This window comes from Hyla sarda, unplaced genomic scaffold (assembly GCF_029499605.1).
Source record: "Hyla sarda isolate aHylSar1 unplaced genomic scaffold, aHylSar1.hap1 scaffold_886, whole genome shotgun sequence".
Classification (NCBI taxonomy): domain Eukaryota; kingdom Metazoa; phylum Chordata; class Amphibia; order Anura; family Hylidae; genus Hyla; species Hyla sarda.
The window spans coordinates 14420-35072 of NW_026610915.1; the positions used below are offsets into that span (position 1 = coordinate 14420).

Below are 20653 nucleotides of genomic sequence, written 5' to 3' on the forward strand. Positions count from 1 at the left end.
GTGGCGCGATATTGGGGAAGGGATGAGATTTTATATTTCTTCATAAGCATTAATCTTATTTTGTCAATTAGGAACATTCAGCACCCACCCGCTATCAAGGCAGCTGCCTATCATGTCATGCCCTACCTGCACAGGTGTGCTGGCTACTCAAATGATCCAATTAAGGAGGCCATTTAGTCAGCAGCAGCAGAAGTCCTGTGCCTGGACGCTCCAACAGGGGCCAGACACAAGCAGAAGCAGAAGCAGCAGAAGCAGCAGCAGCACCACCTTTTGTTTTTTGGCTGCAGCAGCAGCAAGGCCCACAGGGCTGGCTAGCTGGCTAGCCAGCAAGCAGGTAGCAATGAAAGTAGGAATCTTTCTTTTTAACCCTGTAAGGGGGTGGTGCACTGTACCCGAAGATACTGCCATATCGGGTCAATGCATAGGGCGACGGAAGCAAGCTTCGAAATCGGCCCCCGTTCTCAAAAATCCATTTAATATATGGTCCCCAGATAGGGGACGTATCAGATATTAAACTGATAAGAACAGATACTACACTTGATCTTAGCCAAAAGGCCGAGAAGCGATAACCGTGAAAGGGGCGGGCCCAACAAGGTCCCCTTCATGGGCACTATCACTGCTTGCTGTCAGGGAGGCTGCCAGACAATTTTCCATGCACACTCTGGGCTGGGGGGCAGTCAACCACCAGTACACACAGCAGAACCTAAACCCATACCATTATTGCTAAGCAGCAAGACAGGGGCCCATTGCCACTCCCACGGGGCCTTTTTTAAATGCAATCCATAACCCGGATTTGCCAGGAACCCTTCTTACTCCTCCTACTTGCATGTGACACTGGGCTTAGGATCTGCATAGGAAACACACACACAAGCACACACCTACCTTTGTTGCCTGCAGATGCCTCCTTGGCTGTCCCCCAAACGGTATCAAACCAACACCCACGGGAAGCTGTAAGCATAGAGGACATGCCTGCACCCCATTGGACTTACCTGTGTGGGTTAAATCCGGGTTATTTGACAACCTATGGCGGTGATGGTTCTGCTCAGGCAGAGCAGTGCTGATGCTCCTCATAAAGCTGTCGCTGCTGTGAAGGTTCTAGGTGACATCACAAATCCCTATGGTTACATACACAACAAAGCTGGGTTGTTGTTGTTTACACTCTGCAAGGCCTGTGGAAGTGAGTGACATCATAGCACTGTAGTTCTGAGGGTTCTAGATGGATGCAACAATCTCCTGTTGCTTCTATGAAGGCCATAATAGACGACATCACCAAACAGCTCCATAGTCACATACACAGCAAAGGAGAGATGTTGTTTACACCTAGTGATGTCAGTGGTATTGAGTGACATCACAGCACAGTGCTAAGGCTCCTGGGCCTGGACACAGCAGCGGCTGCAATATCTCAACGGAGAATACGTTTATATCTATGTGTGTGTGTGCGCATATATATATATATATATATATATATATATATATATATTTCTCCGCCGAAATCACTTTTAAACCCATTTCCACCTTTTTTTCCCTTCTCTTCCTCTTACTTTTTTTTCACGTTTTTTTACGTTTTTCTCCTTTTCGCCTCTTTTCTGGGCATATTATTCTTCTTTTTCTTCTTTTTTTTCGTCTAATGCATACCCCATCAGTGCAGCAATGCTTATTCAATACCGCCAGCAGATGGAGACACTGGGGGATAATTTTCTAAGGATTTATACTGATTTTTCCTGTCTGAATTTGTCGCACAGAAAGTTGCAGGCCAAATATGTGTGACATTTCTGCGACTTTAGCTTCTAGAGCATTTTTACAACATTATACATAGGTGCTGAATACATAAAAAGCGACTGTTCAGCGACAGACAAGTCGCATCGGCTGAAAGTAGGCCAGAATGTCAGTCCATGTTGGAGCAGGTTTAGATACAGTCTAAAGCATAGATCTCAAAGTCTGTGCACAGAATTTAGCAAGGGCCTCGCACCTTCTGATGCATCAGGTAGGTGCACAATAGCATAGCCTAACCCTCTGTACTTTGGTCTATATTGATGCGGGACATAGACAGCCAGCTGATGACCAATCCATTAGTGCAATGGATGGCTGGAAGCATTTGTCTTTGCCTTTGCAATACCACAGAAGCAATGCATGGTCAATGTACAGCAATGACACACCTGTGTGAACAGCCAGGAAACCCCCCCCCCCCCCCCATGTTATGTTACATAGTTACATAGTTAGTACGGTCGAAAAAAGACATATGTCCATCAAGTTCAACCAGGGAATTAAGGGGTAGGGGTGTGGCGCGATATTGGGGAAGGGATGAGATTTTATATTTCTTCATAAGCATTAATCTTATTTTGTCAATTAGGAACATTCAGCACCCACCCGCTATCAAGGCAGCTGCCTATCATGTCATGCCCTACCTGCACAGGTGTGCTGGCTACTCAAATGATCCAATTAAGGAGGCCATTTAGTCAGCAGCAGCAGAAGTCCTGTGCCTGGACGCTCCAACAGGGGCCAGACACAAGCAGAAGCAGAAGCAGCAGAAGCAGCAGCAGCACCACCTTTTGTTTTTTGGCTGCAGCAGCAGCAAGGCCCACAGGGCTGGCTAGCTGGCTAGCCAGCAAGCAGGTAGCAATGAAAGTAGGAATCTTTCTTTTTAACCCTGTAAGGGGGTGGTGCACTGTACCCGAAGATACTGCCATATCGGGTCAATGCATAGGGCGACGGAAGCAAGCTTCGAAATCGGCCCCCGTTCTCAAAAATCCATTTAATATATGGTCCCCAGATAGGGGACGTATCAGATATTAAACTGATAAGAACAGATACTACACTTGATCTTAGCCAAAAGGCCGAGAAGCGATAACCGTGAAAGGGGCGGGCCCAACAAGGTCCCCTTCATGGGCACTATCACTGCTTGCTGTCAGGGAGGCTGCCAGACAATTTTCCATGCACACTCTGGGCTGGGGGGCAGTCAACCACCAGTACACACAGCAGAACCTAAACCCATACCATTATTGCTAAGCAGCAAGACAGGGGCCCATTGCACTCCCACGGGGCCTTTTTAAATGCAATCCATAACCCGGATTTGCCAGGAACCCTTCTTACTCCTCCTACTTGCATGTGACACTGGGCTTAGGATCTGCATAGGAAACACACACACAAGCACACACCTACCTTTGTTGCCTGCAGATGCCTCCTTGGCTGTCCCCAAACGGTATCAAACCAACACCCACGGGAAGCTGTAAGCATAGAGGACATGCCTGCACCCCATTGGACTTACCTGTGTGGGTTAAATCCGGGTTATTTGACAACCTATGGCGGTGATGGTTCTGCTCAGGCAGAGCAGTGCTGATGCTCCTCATAAAGCTGTCGCTGCTGTGAAGGTTCTAGGTGACATCACAAATCCCTATGGTTACATACACAACAAAGCTGGGTTGTTGTTGTTTACACTCTGCAAGGCCTGTGGAAGTGAGTGACATCATAGCACTGTAGTTCTGAGGGTTCAAGATGGATGCAACAATCTCCTGTTGCTTCTATGAAGGCCGTAATAGACGACATCACCAAACAGCTCCATAGTCACATACACAGCAAAGGAGAGATGTTGTTTACACCTAGTGATGTCAGTGGTATTGAGTGACATCACAGCACAGTGCTAAGGCTCCTGGGCCTGGACACAGCAGCGGCTGCAATATCTCAACGGAGAATACGTTTATATCTATGTGTGTGTGTGCGCATATATATATATATATATATATATATATATATATATATATATATATATATATTTCTCCGCCGAAATCACTTTTAAACCCATGTCCACCTTTTTTTTCCCTTCTCTTCCTCTTACTTTTTTTTCACGTTTTTTTACGTTTTTCTCCTTTTCGCCTCTTTTCTGGGCGTATTATTCTTCTTTTTCTTCTTTTTTTTCGTCTAATGCATACCCCATCAGTGCAGCAATGCTTATTCAATACCGCCAGCAGATGGAGACACTGGGGGATAATTTTCTAAGGATTTATACTGATTTTTCCTGTCTGAATTTGTCGCACAGAAAGTTGCAGGCCAAATATGTGTGACATTTCTGCGACTTTAGCTTCTAGAGCATTTTTACAACATTATACATAGGTGCTGAATACATAAAAAGCGACTGTTCAGCGACAGACAAGTCGCATCGGCTGAAAGTAGGCCAGAATGTCAGTCCATGTTGGAGCGGGTTTAGATACAGTCTAAAGTATAGATCTCAAAGTCTGTGCACAGAATTTAGCAAGGGCCTCGCACCTTCTGATGCATCAGGTAGGTGCACAATAGCATAGCCTAACCCTCTGTACTTTGGTCTATATTGATGCGGGACATAGACAGCCAGCTGATGACCAATCCATTAGTGCAATGGATGGCTGGAAGCATTTGTCTTTGCCTTTGCAATACCACAGAAGCAATGCATGGTCAATGTACAGCAATGACACACCTGTGTGAACAGCCAGGAGACCCCCCCCCCCATGTTATGTTACATAGTTACATAGTTAGTACGGTCGAAAAAAGACATATGTCCATCAAGTTCAACCAGGGAATTAAGGGGTAGGGGTGTGGCGCGATATTGGGGAAGGGATGAGATTTTATATTTCTTCATAAGCATTAATCTTATTTTGTCAATTAGGAACATTCAGCACCCACCCGCTATCAAGGCAGCTGCCTATCATGTCATGCCCTACCTGCACAGGTGTGCTGGCTACTCAAATGATCCAATTAAGGAGGCCATTTAGTCAGCAGCAGCAGAAGTCCTGTGCCTGGACGCTCCAACAGGGGCCAGACACAAGCAGAAGCAGAAGCAGCAGAAGCAGCAGCACCACCTTTTGTTTTTTGGCTGCAGCAGCAGCAAGGCCCACAGGGCTGGCTAGCTGGCTAGCCAGCAAGCAGGTAGCAATGAAAGTAGGAATCTTTCTTTTTAACCCTGTAAGGGGGTGGTGCACTGTACCCGAAGATACTGCCATATCGGGTCAATGCATAGGGCGACGGAAGCAAGCTTCGAAATCGGCCCCCGTTCTCAAAAATCCATTTAATATATGGTCCCCAGATAGGGGACGTATCAGATATTAAACTGATAAGAACAGATACTACACTTGATCTTAGCCAAAAGGCCGAGAAGCGATAACCGTGAAAGGGGCGGGCCCAACAAGGTCCCCTTCATGGGCACTATCACTGCTTGCTGTCAGGGAGGCTGCCAGACAATTTTCCATGCACACTCTGGGCTGGGGGGCAGTCAACCACCAGTACACACAGCAGAACCTAAACCCATACCATTATTGCTAAGCAGCAAGACAGGGGCCCATTGCACTCCCACGGGGCCTTTTTAAATGCAATCCATAACCCGGATTTGCCAGGAACCCTTCTTACTCCTCCTACTTGCATGTGACACTGGGCTTAGGATCTGCATAGGAAACACACACACAAGCACACACCTACCTTTGTTGCCTGCAGATGCCTCCTTGGCTGTCCCCAAACGGTATCAAACCAACACCCACGGGAAGCTGTAAGCATAGAGGACATGCCTGCACCCCATTGGACTTACCTGTGTGGGTTAAATCCGGGTTATTTGACAACCTATGGCGGTGATGGTTCTGCTCAGGCAGAGCAGTGCTGATGCTCCTCATAAAGCTGTCGCTGCTGTGAAGGTTCTAGGTGACATCACAAATCCCTATGGTTACATACACAACAAAGCTGGGTTGTTGTTGTTTACACTCTGCAAGGCCTGTGGAAGTGAGTGACATCATAGCACTGTAGTTCTGAGGGTTCAAGATGGATGCAACAATCTCCTGTTGCTTCTATGAAGGCCGTAATAGACGACATCACCAAACAGCTCCATAGTCACATACACAGCAAAGGAGAGATGTTGTTTACACCTAGTGATGTCAGTGGTATTGAGTGACATCACAGCACAGTGCTAAGGCTCCTGGGCCTGGACACAGCAGCGGCTGCAATATCTCAACGGAGAATACGTTTATATCTATGTGTGTGTGTGCGCATATATATATATATATATATATATATATATATATATATATATTTCTCCGCCGAAATCACTTTTAAACCCATTTCCACCTTTTTTTCCCTTCTCTTCCTCTTACTTTTTTTTCACGTTTTTTTACGTTTTTCTCCTTTTCGCCTCTTTTCTGGGCGTATTATTCTTCTTTTTCTTCTTTTTTTTCGTCTAATGCATACCCCATCAGTGCAGCAATGCTTATTCAATACCGCCAGCAGATGGAGACACTGGGGGATAATTTTCTAAGGATTTATACAGATTTTTCCTGTCTGAATTTGTCGCACAGAAAGTTGCAGGCCAAATATGTGTGACATTTCTGCGACTTTAGCTTCTAGAGCATTTTTACAACATTATACATAGGTGCTGAATACATAAAAAGCGACTGTTCAGCGACAGACAAGTCGCATCGGCTGAAAGTAGGCCAGAATGTCAGTCCATGTTGGAGCAGGTTTAGATACAGTCTAAAGCATAGATCTCAAAGTCTGTGCACAGAATTTAGCAAGGGCCTCGCACCTTCTGATGCATCAGGTAGGTGCACAATAGCATAGCCTAACCCTCTGTACTTTGGTCTATATTGATGCGGGACATAGACAGCCAGCTGATGACCAATCCATTAGTGCAATGGATGGCTGGAAGCATTTGTCTTTGCCTTTGCAATACCACAGAAGCAATGCATGGTCAATGTACAGCAATGACACACCTGTGTGAACAGCCAGGAGACCCCCCCCCATGTTATGTTACATAGTTACATAGTTAGTACGGTCGAAAAAAGACATATGTCCATCAAGTTCAACCAGGGAATTAAGGGGTAGGGGTGTGGCGCGATATTGGGGAAGGGATGAGATTTTATATTTCTTCATAAGCATTAATCTTATTTTGTCAATTAGGAACATTCAGCACCCACCCGCTATCAAGGCAGCTGCCTATCATGTCATGCCCTACCTGCACAGGTGTGCTGGCTACTCAAATGATCCAATTAAGGAGGCCATTTAGTCAGCAGCAGCAGAAGTCCTGTGCCTGGACGCTCCAACAGGGGCCAGACACAAGCAGAAGCAGAAGCAGCAGAAGCAGCAGCAGCACCACCTTTTGTTTTTTGGCTGCAGCAGCAGCAAGGCCCACAGGGCTGGCTAGCTGGCTAGCCAGCAAGCAGGTAGCAATGAAAGTAGGAATCTTTCTTTTTAACCCTGTAAGGGGGTGGTGCACTGTACCCGAAGATACTGCCATATCGGGTCAATGCATAGGGCGACGGAAGCAAGCTTCGAAATCGGCCCCCGTTCTCAAAAATCCATTTAATATATGGTCCCCAGATAGGGGACGTATCAGATATTAAACTGATAAGAACAGATACTACACTTGATCTTAGCCAAAAGGCCGAGAAGCGATAACCGTGAAAGGGGCGGGCCCAACAAGGTCCCCTTCATGGGCACTATCACTGCTTGCTGTCAGGGAGGCTGCCAGACAATTTTCCATGCACACTCTGGGCTGGGGGGCAGTCAACCACCAGTACACACAGCAGAACCTAAACCCATACCATTATTGCTAAGCAGCAAGACAGGGGCCCATTGCACTCCCACGGGGCCTTTTTAAATGCAATCCATAACCCGGATTTGCCAGGAACCCTTCTTACTCCTCCTACTTGCATGTGACACTGGGCTTAGGATCTGCATAGGAAACACACACACAAGCACACACCTACCTTTGTTGCCTGCAGATGCCTCCTTGGCTGTCCCCAAACGGTATCAAACCAACACCCACGGGAAGCTGTAAGCATAGAGGACATGCCTGCACCCCATTGGACTTACCTGTGTGGGTTAAATCCGGGTTATTTGACAACCTATGGCGGTGATGGTTCTGCTCAGGCAGAGCAGTGCTGATGCTCCTCATAAAGCTGTCGCTGCTGTGAAGGTTCTAGGTGACATCACAAATCCCTATGGTTACATACACAACAAAGCTGGGTTGTTGTTGTTTACACTCTGCAAGGCCTGTGGAAGTGAGTGACATCATAGCACTGTAGTTCTGAGGGTTCAAGATGGATGCAACAATCTCCTGTTGCTTCTATGAAGGCCGTAATAGACGACATCACCAAACAGCTCCATAGTCACATACACAGCAAAGGAGAGATGTTGTTTACACCTAGTGATGTCAGTGGTATTGAGTGACATCACAGCACAGTGCTAAGGCTCCTGGGCCTGGACACAGCAGCGGCTGCAATATCTCAACGGAGAATACGTTTATATCTATGTGTGTGTGTGCGCATATATATATATATATATATATATATATATATATATATATATATTTCTCCGCCGAAATCACTTTTAAACCCATTTCCACCTTTTTTTCCCTTCTCTTCCTCTTACTTTTTTTTCACGTTTTTTTACGTTTTTCTCCTTTTCGCCTCTTTTCTGGGCGTATTATTCTTCTTTTTCTTCTTTTTTTTCGTCTAATGCATACCCCATCAGTGCAGCAATGCTTATTCAATACCGCCAGCAGATGGAGACACTGGGGGATAATTTTCTAAGGATTTATACTGATTTTTCCTGTCTGAATTTGTCGCACAGAAAGTTGCAGGCCAAATATGTGTGACATTTCTGCGACTTTAGCTTCTAGAGCATTTTTACAACATTATACATAGGTGCTGAATACATAAAAAGCGACTGTTCAGCGACAGACAAGTCGCATCGGCTGAAAGTAGGCCAGAATGTCAGTCCATGTTGGAGCAGGTTTAGATACAGTCTAAAGCATAGATCTCAAAGTCTGTGCACAGAATTTAGCAAGGGCCTCGCACCTTCTGATGCATCAGGTAGGTGCACAATAGCATAGCCTAACCCTCTGTACTTTGGTCTATATTGATGCGGGACATAGACAGCCAGCTGATGACCAATCCATTAGTGCAATGGATGGCTGGAAGCATTTGTCTTTGCCTTTGCAATACCACAGAAGCAATGCATGGTCAATGTACAGCAATGACACACCTGTGTGAACAGCCAGGAGACCCCCCCCCCCCCCCCCATGTTATGTTACATAGTTACATAGTTAGTACGGTCGAAAAAAGACATATGTCCATCAAGTTCAACCAGGGAATTAAGGGGTAGGGGTGTGGCGCGATATTAGGGAAGGGATGAGATTTTATATTTCTTCATAAGCATTAATCTTATTTTGTCAATTAGGAACATTCAGCACCCACCCGCTATCAAGGCAGCTGCCTATCATGTCATGCCCTACCTGCACAGGTGTGCTGGCTACTCAAATGATCCAATTAAGGAGGCCATTTAGTCAGCAGCAGCAGAAGTCCTGTGCCTGGACGCTCCAACAGGGGCCAGACACAAGCAGAAGCAGAAGCAGCAGAAGCAGCAGCAGCACCACCTTTTGTTTTTTGGCTGCAGCAGCAGCAAGGCCCACAGGGCTGGCTAGCTGGCTAGCCAGCAAGCAGGTAGCAATGAAAGTAGGAATCTTTCTTTTTAACCCTGTAAGGGGGTGGTGCACTGTACCCGAAGATACTGCCATATCGGGTCAATGCATAGGGCGACGGAAGCAAGCTTCGAAATCGGCCCCCGTTCTCAAAAATCCATTTAATATATGGTCCCCAGATAGGGGACGTATCAGATATTAAACTGATAAGAACAGATTTTTTTTATCTAAAGCCGAGGAACGTGCTTTCGATTCACCCAAAGTGCAAGAAAAAGTGCAAACGTGTTACACTAAAAAAACGTGCACAAAGGATGCGGTCTATCGCAAGCCCTTCTCCGATAGGAGAGAGGCCCCCCAACAAACCTTACCCTTCGCCTCCGGACCAAAAGGTACCTGCGAGGTTCCAGGTTCGATGTCCCTTTTCGCCGAAGCTACTAGGGGACCACAAATGCTCCCGGCATCCCCCTTGGCGTTAGCCAAGGTATCTGCCCGCAGAGCCGATTACGGTAGGTACCCTGCCAAAGCAGGAGTACCCGGGGTGTTTGCAGGGAGGTGCGGAACCTAATGGCCACACACACCTCCCCTAGACCGCCAGGAGGGACACCCAGAAGGGCTACCGCATCCTGACAAATCCTGTGAACACACAACACGCAAAAAGTGACACAGTGAGACAAAAAAGAAATAAATAAGTGAATGTGTGCAGATATACTGCCCGGACATCCGGCCGGATCTATAAAAATTTCTCTGATCCTAGCCAGAAGGCCGGGAATCAAGAGGTGAGTGCCACAAGGTGAAGAGATTATGGTGCCCGTGCTTCAACTCAGTGAGCCTATTCTCCCAGTGAGTTTCGGCACCTCGGGGTCACCACTCCCCGAGGCACAAAGTACCTCGGCTCTAGACCCTCTCAGCCTCATGGCGAGACCCGGAGGGAACAGGTCACATCGGGGCAGCCGTCGAGCTGATTCCTCAGAACCAGCCCCGGAAAGCCCTGGTACACCTGCATCCTCCATGCAGCACCCATCCCCACCAGCATGAAAACTGATAAGAACAGATACTACACTTGATCTTAGCCAAAAGGCCGAGAAGCGATAACCGTGAAAGGGGCGGGCCCAACAAGGTCCCCTTCATGGGCACTATCACTGCTTGCTGTCAGGGAGGCTGCCAGACAATTTTCCATGCACACTCTGGGCTGGGGGGCAGTCAACCACCAGTACACACAGCAGAACCTAAACCCATACCATTATTGCTAAGCAGCAAGACAGGGGCCCATTGCACTCCCACGGGGCCTTTTTAAATGCAATCCATAACCCGGATTTGCCAGGAACCCTTCTTACTCCTCCTACTTGCATGTGACACTGGGCTTAGGATCTGCATAGGAAACACACACACAAGCACACACCTACTTTTGTTGCCTGCAGATGCCTCCTTGGCTGTCCCCAAACGGTATCAAACCAACACCCACGGGAAGCTGTAAGCATAGAGGACATGCCTGCACCCCATTGGACTTACCTGTGTGGGTTAAATCCGGGTTATTTGACAACCTATGGCGGTGATGGTTCTGCTCAGGCAGAGCAGTGCTGATGCTCCTCATAAAGCTGTCGCTGCTGTGAAGGTTCTAGGTGACATCACAAATCCCTATGGTTACATACACAACAAAGCTGGGTTGTTGTTGTTTACACTCTGCAAGGCCTGTGGAAGTGAGTGACATCATAGCACTGTAGTTCTGAGGGTTCAAGATGGATGCAACAATCTCCTGTTGCTTCTATGAAGGCCGTAATAGACGACATCACCAAACAGCTCCATAGTCACATACACAGCAAAGGAGAGATGTTGTTTACACCTAGTGATGTCAGTGGTATTGAGTGACATCACAGCACAGTGCTAAGGCTCCTGGGCCTGGACACAGCAGCGGCTGCAATATCTCAACGGAGAATACGTTTATATCTATGTGTGTGTGTGCGCATATATATATATATATATATATATATATATATATATATATATATTTCTCCGCCGAAATCACTTTTAAACCCATTTCCACCTTTTTTTCCCTTCTCTTCCTCTTACTTTTTTTTCACGTTTTTTTACGTTTTTCTCCTTTTCGCCTCTTTTCTGGGCGTATTATTCTTCTTTTTCTTCTTTTTTTTCGTCTAATGCATACCCCATCAGTGCAGCAATGCTTATTCAATACCGCCAGCAGATGGAGACACTGGGGGATAATTTTCTAAGGATTTATACTGATTTTTCCTGTCTGAATTTGTCGCACAGAAAGTTGCAGGCCAAATATGTGTGACATTTCTGCGACTTTAGCTTCTAGAGCATTTTTACAACATTATACATAGGTGCTGAATACATAAAAAGCGACTGTTCAGCGACAGACAAGTCGCATCGGCTGAAAGTAGGCCAGAATGTCAGTCCATGTTGGAGCAGGTTTAGATACAGTCTAAAGCATAGATCTCAAAGTCTGTGCACAGAATTTAGCAAGGGCCTCGCACCTTCTGATGCATCAGGTAGGTGCACAATAGCATAGCCTAACCCTCTGTACTTTGGTCTATATTGATGCGGGACATAGACAGCCAGCTGATGACCAATCCATTAGTGCAATGGATGGCTGGAAGCATTTGTCTTTGCCTTTGCAATACCACAGAAGCAATGCATGGTCAATGTACAGCAATGACACACCTGTGTGAACAGCCAGGAGACCCCCCCCCCCCCCCCCCCCCCATGTTATGTTACATAGTTACATAGTTAGTACGGTCGAAAAAAGACATATGTCCATCAAGTTCAACCAGGGAATTAAGGGGTAGGGGTGTGGCGCGATATTGGGGAAGGGATGAGATTTTATATTTCTTCATAAGCATTAATCTTATTTTGTCAATTAGGAACATTCAGCACCCACCCGCTATCAAGGCAGCTGCCTATCATGTCATGCCCTACCTGCACAGGTGTGCTGGCTACTCAAATGATCCAATTAAGGAGGCCATTTAGTCAGCAGCAGCAGAAGTCCTGTGCCTGGACGCTCCAACAGGGGCCAGACACAAGCAGAAGCAGAAGCAGCAGCAGCACCACCTTTTGTTTTTTGGCTGCAGCAGCAGCAAGGCCCACAGGGCTGGCTAGCTGGCTAGCCAGCAAGCAGGTAGCAATGAAAGTAGGAATCTTTCTTTTTAACCCTGTAAGGGGGTGGTGCACTGTACCCGAAGATACTGCCATATTGGGTCAATGCATAGGGCGACGGAAGCAAGCTTCGAAATCGGCCCCCGTTCTCAAAAATCCATTTAATATATGGTCCCCAGATAGGGGACGTATCAGATATTAAACTGATAAGAACAGATACTACACTTGATCTTAGCCAAAAGGCCGAGAAGCGATAACCGTGAAAGGGGCGGGCCCAACAAGGTCCCCTTCATGGGCACTATCACTGCTTGCTGTCAGGGAGGCTGCCAGACAATTTTCCATGCACACTCTGGGCTGGGGGGCAGTCAACCACCAGTACACACAGCAGAACCTAAACCCATACCATTATTGCTAAGCAGCAAGACAGGGGCCCATTGCACTCCCACGGGGCCTTTTTAAATGCAATCCATAACCCGGATTTGCCAGGAACCCTTCTTACTCCTCCTACTTGCATGTGACACTGGGCTTAGGATCTGCATAGGAAACACACACACAAGCACACACCTACCTTTGTTGCCTGCAGATGCCTCCTTGGCTGTCCCCAAACGGTATCAAACCAACACCCACGGGAAGCTGTAAGCATAGAGGACATGCCTGCACCCCATTGGACTTACCTGTGTGGGTTAAATCCGGGTTATTTGACAACCTATGGCGGTGATGGTTCTGCTCAGGCAGAGCAGTGCTGATGCTCCTCATAAAGCTGTCGCTGCTGTGAAGGTTCTAGGTGACATCACAAATCCCTATGGTTACATACACAACAAAGCTGGGTTGTTGTTGTTTACACTCTGCAAGGCCTGTGGAAGTGAGTGACATCATAGCACTGTAGTTCTGAGGGTTCAAGATGGATGCAACAATCTACTGTTGCTTCTATGAAGGCCGTAATAGACGACATCACCAAACAGCTCCATAGTCACATACACAGCAAAGGAGAGATGTTGTTTACACCTAGTGATGTCAGTGGTATTGAGTGACATCACAGCACAGTGCTAAGGCTCCTGGGCCTGGACACAGCAGCGGCTGCAATATCTCAACGGAGAATACGTTTATATCTATGTGTGTGTGTGCGCATATATATATATATATATATATATATATATATATATATATATATATTTCTCCGCCGAAATCACTTTTAAACCCATTTCCACCTTTTTTTCCCTTCTCTTCCTCTTACTTTTTTTTCACGTTTTTTTACGTTTTTCTCCTTTTCGCCTCTTTTCTGGGCGTATTATTCTTCTTTTTCTTCTTTTTTTTCGTCTAATGCATACCCCATCAGTGCAGCAATGCTTATTCAATACCGCCAGCAGATGGAGACACTGGGGGATAATTTTCTAAGGATTTATACTGATTTTTCCTGTCTGAATTTGTCGCACAGAAAGTTGCAGGCCAAATATGTGTGACATTTCTGCGACTTTAGCTTCTAGAGCATTTTTACAACATTATACATAGGTGCTGAATACATAAAAAGCGACTGTTCAGCGACAGACAAGTCGCATCGGCTGAAAGTAGGCCAGAATGTCAGTCCATGTTGGAGCAGGTTTAGATACAGTCTAAAGCATAGATCTCAAAGTCTGTGCACAGAATTTAGCAAGGGCCTCGCACCTTCTGATGCATCAGGTAGGTGCACAATAGCATAGCCTAACCCTCTGTACTTTGGTCTATATTGATGCGGGACATAGACAGCCAGCTGATGACCAATCCATTAGTGCAATGGATGGCTGGAAGCATTTGTCTTTGCCTTTGCAATACCACAGAAGCAATGCATGGTCAATGTACAGCAATGACACACCTGTGTGAACAGCCAGGAGACCCCCCCATGTTATGTTACATAGTTACATAGTTAGTACGGTCAAAAAAAGACATATGTCCATCAAGTTCAACCAGGGAATTAAGGGGTAGGGGTGTGGCGCGATATTGGGGAAGGGATGAGATTTTATATTTCTTCATAAGCATTAATCTTATTTTGTCAATTAGGAACATTCAGCACCCACCCGCTATCAAGGCAGCTGCCTATCATGTCATGCCCTACCTGCACAGGTGTGCTGGCTACTCAAATGATCCAATTAAGGAGGCCATTTAGTCAGCAGCAGCAGAAGTCCTGTGCCTGGACGCTCCAACAGGGGCCAGACACAAGCAGAAGCAGAAGCAGCAGAAGCAGCAGCAGCACCACCTTTTGTTTTTTGGCTGCAGCAGCAGCAAGGCCCACAGGGCTGGCTAGCTGGCTAGCCAGCAAGCAGGTAGCAATGAAAGTAGGAATCTTTCTTTTTAACCCTGTAAGGGGGTGGTGCACTGTACCCGAAGATACTGCCATATCGGGTCAATGCATAGGGCGACGGAAGCAAGCTTCGAAATCGGCCCCCGTTCTCAAAAATCCATTTAATATATGGTCCCCAGATAGGGGACGTATCAGATATTAAACTGATAAGAACAGATACTACACTTGATCTTAGCCAAAAGGCCGAGAAGCGATAACCGTGAAAGGGGCGGGCCCAACAAGGTCCCCTTCATGGGCACTATCACTGCTTGCTGTCAGGGAGGCTGCCAGACAATTTTCCATGCACACTCTGGGCTGGGGGGCAGTCAACCACCAGTACACACAGCAGAACCTAAACCCATACCATTATTGCTAAGCAGCAAGACAGGGGCCCATTGCACTCCCACGGGGCCTTTTTAAATGCAATCCATAACCCGGATTTGCCAGGAACCCTTCTTACTCCTCCTACTTGCATGTGACACTGGGCTTAGGATCTGCATAGGAAACACACACACAAGCACACACCTACCTTTGTTGCCTGCAGATGCCTCCTTGGCTGTCCCCAAACGGTATCAAACCAACACCCACGGGAAGCTGTAAGCATAGAGGACATGCCTGCACCCCATTGGACTTACCTGTGTGGGTTAAATCCGGGTTATTTGACAACCTATGGCGGTGATGGTTCTGCTCAGGCAGAGCAGTGCTGATGCTCCTCATAAAGCTGTCGCTGCTGTGAAGGTTCTAGGTGACATCACAAATCCCTATGGTTACATACACAACAAAGCTGGGTTGTTGTTGTTTACACTCTGCAAGGCCTGTGGAAGTGAGTGACATCATAGCACTGTAGTTCTGAGGGTTCAAGATGGATGCAACAATCTCCTGTTGCTTCTATGAAGGCCGTAATAGACGACATCACCAAACAGCTCCATAGTCACATACACAGCAAAGGAGAGATGTTGTTTACACCTAGTGATGTCAGTGGTATTGAGTGACATCACAGCACAGTGCTAAGGCTCCTGGGCCTGGACACAGCAGCGGCTGCAATATCTCAACGGAGAATACGTTTATATCTATGTGTGTGTGTGCGCATATATATATATATATATATATATATATATATTTCTCCGCCGAAATCACTTTTAAACCCATTTCCACCTTTTTTTCCCTTCTCTTCCTCTTACTTTTTTTTCACGTTTTTTTACGTTTTTCTCCTTTTCGCCTCTTTTCTGGGCGTATTATTCTTCTTTTTCTTCTTTTTTTTCGTCTAATGCATACCCCATCAGTGCAGCAATGCTTATTCAATACCGCCAGCAGATGGAGACACTGGGGGATAATTTTCTAAGGATTTATACTGATTTTCCTGTCTGAATTTGTCGCACAGAAAGTTGCAGGCCAAATATGTGTGACATTTCTGCGACTTTAGCTTCTAGAGCATTTTTACAACATTATACATAGGTGCTGAATACAGTAAAAAGCGACTGTTCAGCGACAGACAAGTCGCATCGGCTGAAAGTAGGCCAGAATGTCAGTCCATGTTGGAGCAGGTTTAGATACAGTCTAAAGCATAGATCTCAAAGTCTGTGCACAGAATTTAGCAAGGGCCTCGCACCTTCTGATGCATCAGGTAGGTGCACAATAGCATAGCCTAACCCTCTGTACTTTGGTCTATATTGATGCGGGACATAGACAGCCAGCTGATGACCAATCCATTAGTGCAATGGATGGCTGGAAGCATTTGTCTTTGCCTTTGCAATACCACAGAAGCAATGCATGGTCAATGTACAGCAATGACACACCTGTGTGAACAGCCAGAAGACCCCCCCCCCCCCATGTTATGTTACATAGTTACATAGTTAGTACGGTCGAAAAAGACATATGTCCATCAAGTTCAACCAGGGAATTAAGGGGTAGGGGTGTGGCGCGATATTGGGGAAGGGATGAGATTTTATATTTCTTCATAAGCATTAATCTTATTTTGTCAATTAGGAACATTCAGCACCCACCCGCTATCAAGGCAGCTGCCTATCATGTCATGCCCTACCTGCACAGGTGTGCTGGCTACTCAAATGATCCAATTAAGGAGGCCATTTAGTCAGCAGCAGCAGAAGTCCTGTGCTGGACGCTCCAACAGGGGCCAGACACAAGCAGAAGCAGAAGCAGCAGAAGCAGCAGCAGCACCACTTTTGTTTTTTGGCTGCAGCAGCAGCAAGGCCACAGGGCTGGCTAGCTGGCTAGCCAGCAAGCAGGTAGCAATGAAAGTAGGAATCTTTCTTTTTAACCCTGTAAGGGGGTGGTGCACTGTACCCGAAGATACTGCCATATCGGGTCAATGCATAGGGCGACGGAAGCAAGCTTCGAAATCGGCCCCCGTTCTCAAAAATCCATTTAATATATGGTCCCCAGATAGGGACGTATCAGATATTAAACTGATAAGAACAGATTTTTTTTTTTTTTTTTTTTTTTATCTAAAGCCGAGGAACGTGCTTTCGATTCACCCAAAGTGCAAGAAAAAGTGCAAACGTGTTACACTAAAAAAACGTGCACAAAGGATGCGGTCTATCGCAAGCCCTTCTCCGATAGGAGAGAGGCCCCCCAACAAACCTTACCCTTCGCCTCCGGACCAAAAGGTACCTGCGAGGTTCCAGGTTCGATGTCCCTTTTCGCCGAAGCTACTAGGGGACCACAAATGCTCCCGGCATCCCCCTTGGCGTTAGCCAAGGTATCTGCCCGCAGAGCCGATTACGGTAGGTACCCTGCCAAAGCAGGAGTACCCGGGGTGTTTGCAGGGAGGTGCGGAACCTAATGGCCACACACACCTCCCCTAGACCGCCAGGAGGGACACCCAGAAGGGCTACCGCATCCTGACCAATCCTGGTGAACACACAACACGCAAAAAAGTGACACAGTGAGACAAAAAAGAAATAAATAAGTGAATGTGTGCAGATATACTGCCCGGACATCCGGCCGGATCTATAAAAATTTCTCTGATCCTAGCCAGAAGGCCGGGAATCAAGAGGTGAGTGCCACAAGGTGAAGAGATTATGGTGCCCGTGCTTCAACTCAGTGAGGTCTATTCTCCCAGTGAGTTTCGGCACCTCGGGGTCACCACTCCCCGAGGCACAAAAGTACCTCGGCTCTAGACCCTCTCAGCCTCATGGCGAGACCCGGAGGGAACAGGTCACATCGGGGCAGCCGTCGAGCTGATTCCTCAGAACCAGCCCCGGAAAGCCCTGGTACACCTGCATCCTCCATGCAGCACCCATCCCCACCAGCATGAAAACTGATAAGAACAGATACTACACTTGATCTTAGCCAAAAGGCCGAGAAGCGATAACCGTGAAAGGGGCGGGCCCAACAAGGTCCCCTTCATGGGCACTATCACTGCTTGCTGTCAGGGAGGCTGCCAGACAATTTTCCCATGCACACTCTGGGCTGGGGGGCAGTCAACCACCAGTACACACAGCAGAACCTAAACCCATACCATTATTGCTAAGCAGCAAGACAGGGGCCCATTGCACTCCCACGGGGCCTTTTTAAATGCAATCCATAACCCGGATTTGCCAGGAACCCTTCTTACTCCTCCTACTTGCATGTGACACTGGGCTTAGGATCTGCATAGGAAACACACACACAAGCACACACCTACCTTTGTTGCCTGCAGATGCCTCCTTGGCTGTCCCCAAACGGTATCAAACCAACACCCACGGGAAGCTGTAAGCATAGAGGACATGCCTGCACCCCATTGGACTTACCTGTGTGGGTTAAATCCGGGTTATTTGACAACCTATGGCGGTGATGGTTCTGCTCAGGCAGAGCAGTGCTGATGCTCCTCATAAAGCTGTCGCTGCTGTGAAGGTTCTAGGTGACATCACAAATCCCTATGGTTACATACACAACAAAGCTGGGTTGTTGTTGTTTACACTCTGCAAGGCCTGTGGAAGTGAGTGACATCATAGCACTGTAGTTCTGAGGGTTCAAGATGGATGCAACAATCTCCTGTTGCTTCTATGAAGGCCGTAATAGACGACATCACCAAACAGCTCCATAGTCACATACACAGCAAAGGAGAGATGTTGTTTACACCTAGTGATGTCAGTGGTATTGAGTGACATCACAGCACAGTGCTAAGGCTCCTGGGCCTGGACACAGCAGCGGCTGCAATATCTCAACGGAGAATACGTTTATATCTATGTGTGTGTGCGCATATATATATATATATATATATATATATATATATATATATATATATATTTCTCCGCCGAAATCACTTTTAAACCCATTTCCACCTTTTTTTCCCTTCTCTTCCTCTTACTTTTTTTTCACGTTTTTTTACGTTTTTCTCCTTTTCGCCTCTTTTCTGGGCGTATTATTCTTCTTTTTCTTCTTTTTTTTCGTCTAATGCATACCCCATCAGTGCAGCAATGCTTATTCAATACCGCCAGCAGATGGAGACACTGGGGGATAATTTTCTAAGGATTTATACTGATTTTTCCTGTCTGAATTTGTCGCACAGAAAGTTGCAGGCCAAATATGTGTGACATTTCTGCGACTTTAGCTTCTAGAGCATTTTTACAACATTATACATAGGTGCTGAATACATAAAAAGCGACTGTTCAGCGACAGACAAGTCGCATCGGCTGAAAGTAGGCCAGAATGTCAGTCCATGTTGGAGCAGGTTTAGATACAGTCTAAAGCATAGATCTCAAAGTCTGTGCACAGAATTTAGCAAGGGCCTCGCACCTTCTGATGCATCAGGTAGGTGCACAATAGCATAGCCTAACCCTCTGTACTTTGGTCTATATTGATGCGGGACATAGACAGCCAGCTGATGACCAATCCATTAGTGCAATGGATGGCTGGAAGCATTTGTCTTTGCCTTTGCAATACCACAGAAGCAATGCATGGTCAATGTACAGCAATGACACACCTGTGTGAACAGCCAGGAGACCCCCCCCCCCCCCCCCCCCCATGTTATGTTACATAGTTACATAGTTAGTACGGTCGAAAAAAGACATATGTCCATCAAGTTCAACCAGGGAATTAAGGGGTAGGGGTGTGGCGCGATATTGGGGAAGGGATGAGATTTTATATTTCTTCATAAGCATTAATCTTATTTTGTCAATTAGGAACATTCAGCACCCACCCGCTATCAAGGCAGCTGCCTATCATGTCATGCCCTACCTGCACAGGTGTGCTGGCTACTCAAATGATCCAATTAAGGAGGCCATTTAGTCAGCAGCAGCAGAAGTCCTGTGCCTGGACGCTCCAACAGGGGCCAGACACAAGCAGAAGCAGAAGCAGCAGAAGCAGCAGCAGCACCACCTTTTGTTTTTTGGCTGCAGCAGCAGCAAGGCCCACAGGGCTGGCTAGCTGGCTAGCCAGCAAGCAGGTAGCAATGAAAGTAGGAATCTTTCTTTTTAACCCTGTAAGGGGGTGGTGCACTGTACCCGAAGATACTGCCATATCGGGTCAATGCATAGGGCGACGGAAGCAAGCTTCGAAATCGGCCCCCGTTCTCAAAAATCCATTTAATATATGGTCCCCAGATAGGGGACGTATCAGATATTAAACTGATAAGAACAGATACTACACTTGATCTTAGCCAAAAGGCCGAGAAGCGATAACCGTGAAAGGGGCGGGCCCAACAAGGTCCCCTTCATGGGCACTATCACTGCTTGCTGTCAGGGAGGCTGCCAGACAATTTTCCATGCACACTCTGGGCTGGGGGGCAGTCAACCACCAGTACACACAGCAGAACCTAAACCCATACCATTATTGCTAAGCAGCAAGACAGG

At 46.8% G+C, this 20653-nt stretch overlaps 8 non-coding genes and 3 pseudogenes across 8 annotated transcripts; all 11 read right to left on the minus strand.

The window, feature by feature from the left end:
- Positions 1-376: 376 nt before the first annotated feature.
- On the minus strand, positions 377-567 carry LOC130348709 (U2 spliceosomal RNA). The gene has a single exon (XR_008886201.1). It is a non-coding gene; the product is annotated as a U2 spliceosomal RNA (small nuclear RNA).
- A 2088-nt stretch (positions 568-2655) lies between these two features.
- On the minus strand, positions 2656-2846 carry LOC130348710 (U2 spliceosomal RNA). Its single transcript, XR_008886202.1, has one exon. It is a non-coding gene; the product is annotated as a U2 spliceosomal RNA (small nuclear RNA).
- Positions 2847-4938: 2092 nt separating this feature from the next.
- Positions 4939-5129, minus strand: LOC130348711 (U2 spliceosomal RNA). Its single transcript, XR_008886203.1, has one exon. It is a non-coding gene; the product is annotated as a U2 spliceosomal RNA (small nuclear RNA).
- A 2082-nt stretch (positions 5130-7211) lies between these two features.
- On the minus strand, positions 7212-7402 carry LOC130348712 (U2 spliceosomal RNA). The gene has a single exon (XR_008886204.1). It is a non-coding gene; the product is annotated as a U2 spliceosomal RNA (small nuclear RNA).
- Positions 7403-9494: 2092 nt separating this feature from the next.
- Positions 9495-9675, minus strand: LOC130348702 (U2 spliceosomal RNA; annotated as a pseudogene).
- A 685-nt stretch (positions 9676-10360) lies between these two features.
- On the minus strand, positions 10361-10520 carry LOC130348707 (U2 spliceosomal RNA; annotated as a pseudogene).
- Positions 10521-12608: 2088 nt separating this feature from the next.
- LOC130348699 (U2 spliceosomal RNA) lies at positions 12609-12799 on the minus strand. The gene has a single exon (XR_008886197.1). It is a non-coding gene; the product is annotated as a U2 spliceosomal RNA (small nuclear RNA).
- Positions 12800-14883: 2084 nt separating this feature from the next.
- LOC130348713 (U2 spliceosomal RNA) lies at positions 14884-15074 on the minus strand. Its single transcript, XR_008886205.1, has one exon. It is a non-coding gene; the product is annotated as a U2 spliceosomal RNA (small nuclear RNA).
- Positions 15075-17146: 2072 nt separating this feature from the next.
- LOC130348705 (U2 spliceosomal RNA) lies at positions 17147-17334 on the minus strand. The gene has a single exon (XR_008886200.1). It is a non-coding gene; the product is annotated as a U2 spliceosomal RNA (small nuclear RNA).
- Positions 17335-18030: 696 nt separating this feature from the next.
- On the minus strand, positions 18031-18190 carry LOC130348706 (U2 spliceosomal RNA; annotated as a pseudogene).
- A 2099-nt stretch (positions 18191-20289) lies between these two features.
- LOC130348715 (U2 spliceosomal RNA) lies at positions 20290-20480 on the minus strand. Its single transcript, XR_008886206.1, has one exon. It is a non-coding gene; the product is annotated as a U2 spliceosomal RNA (small nuclear RNA).
- Between the last annotated feature and the right edge of the window lie 173 nt (positions 20481-20653).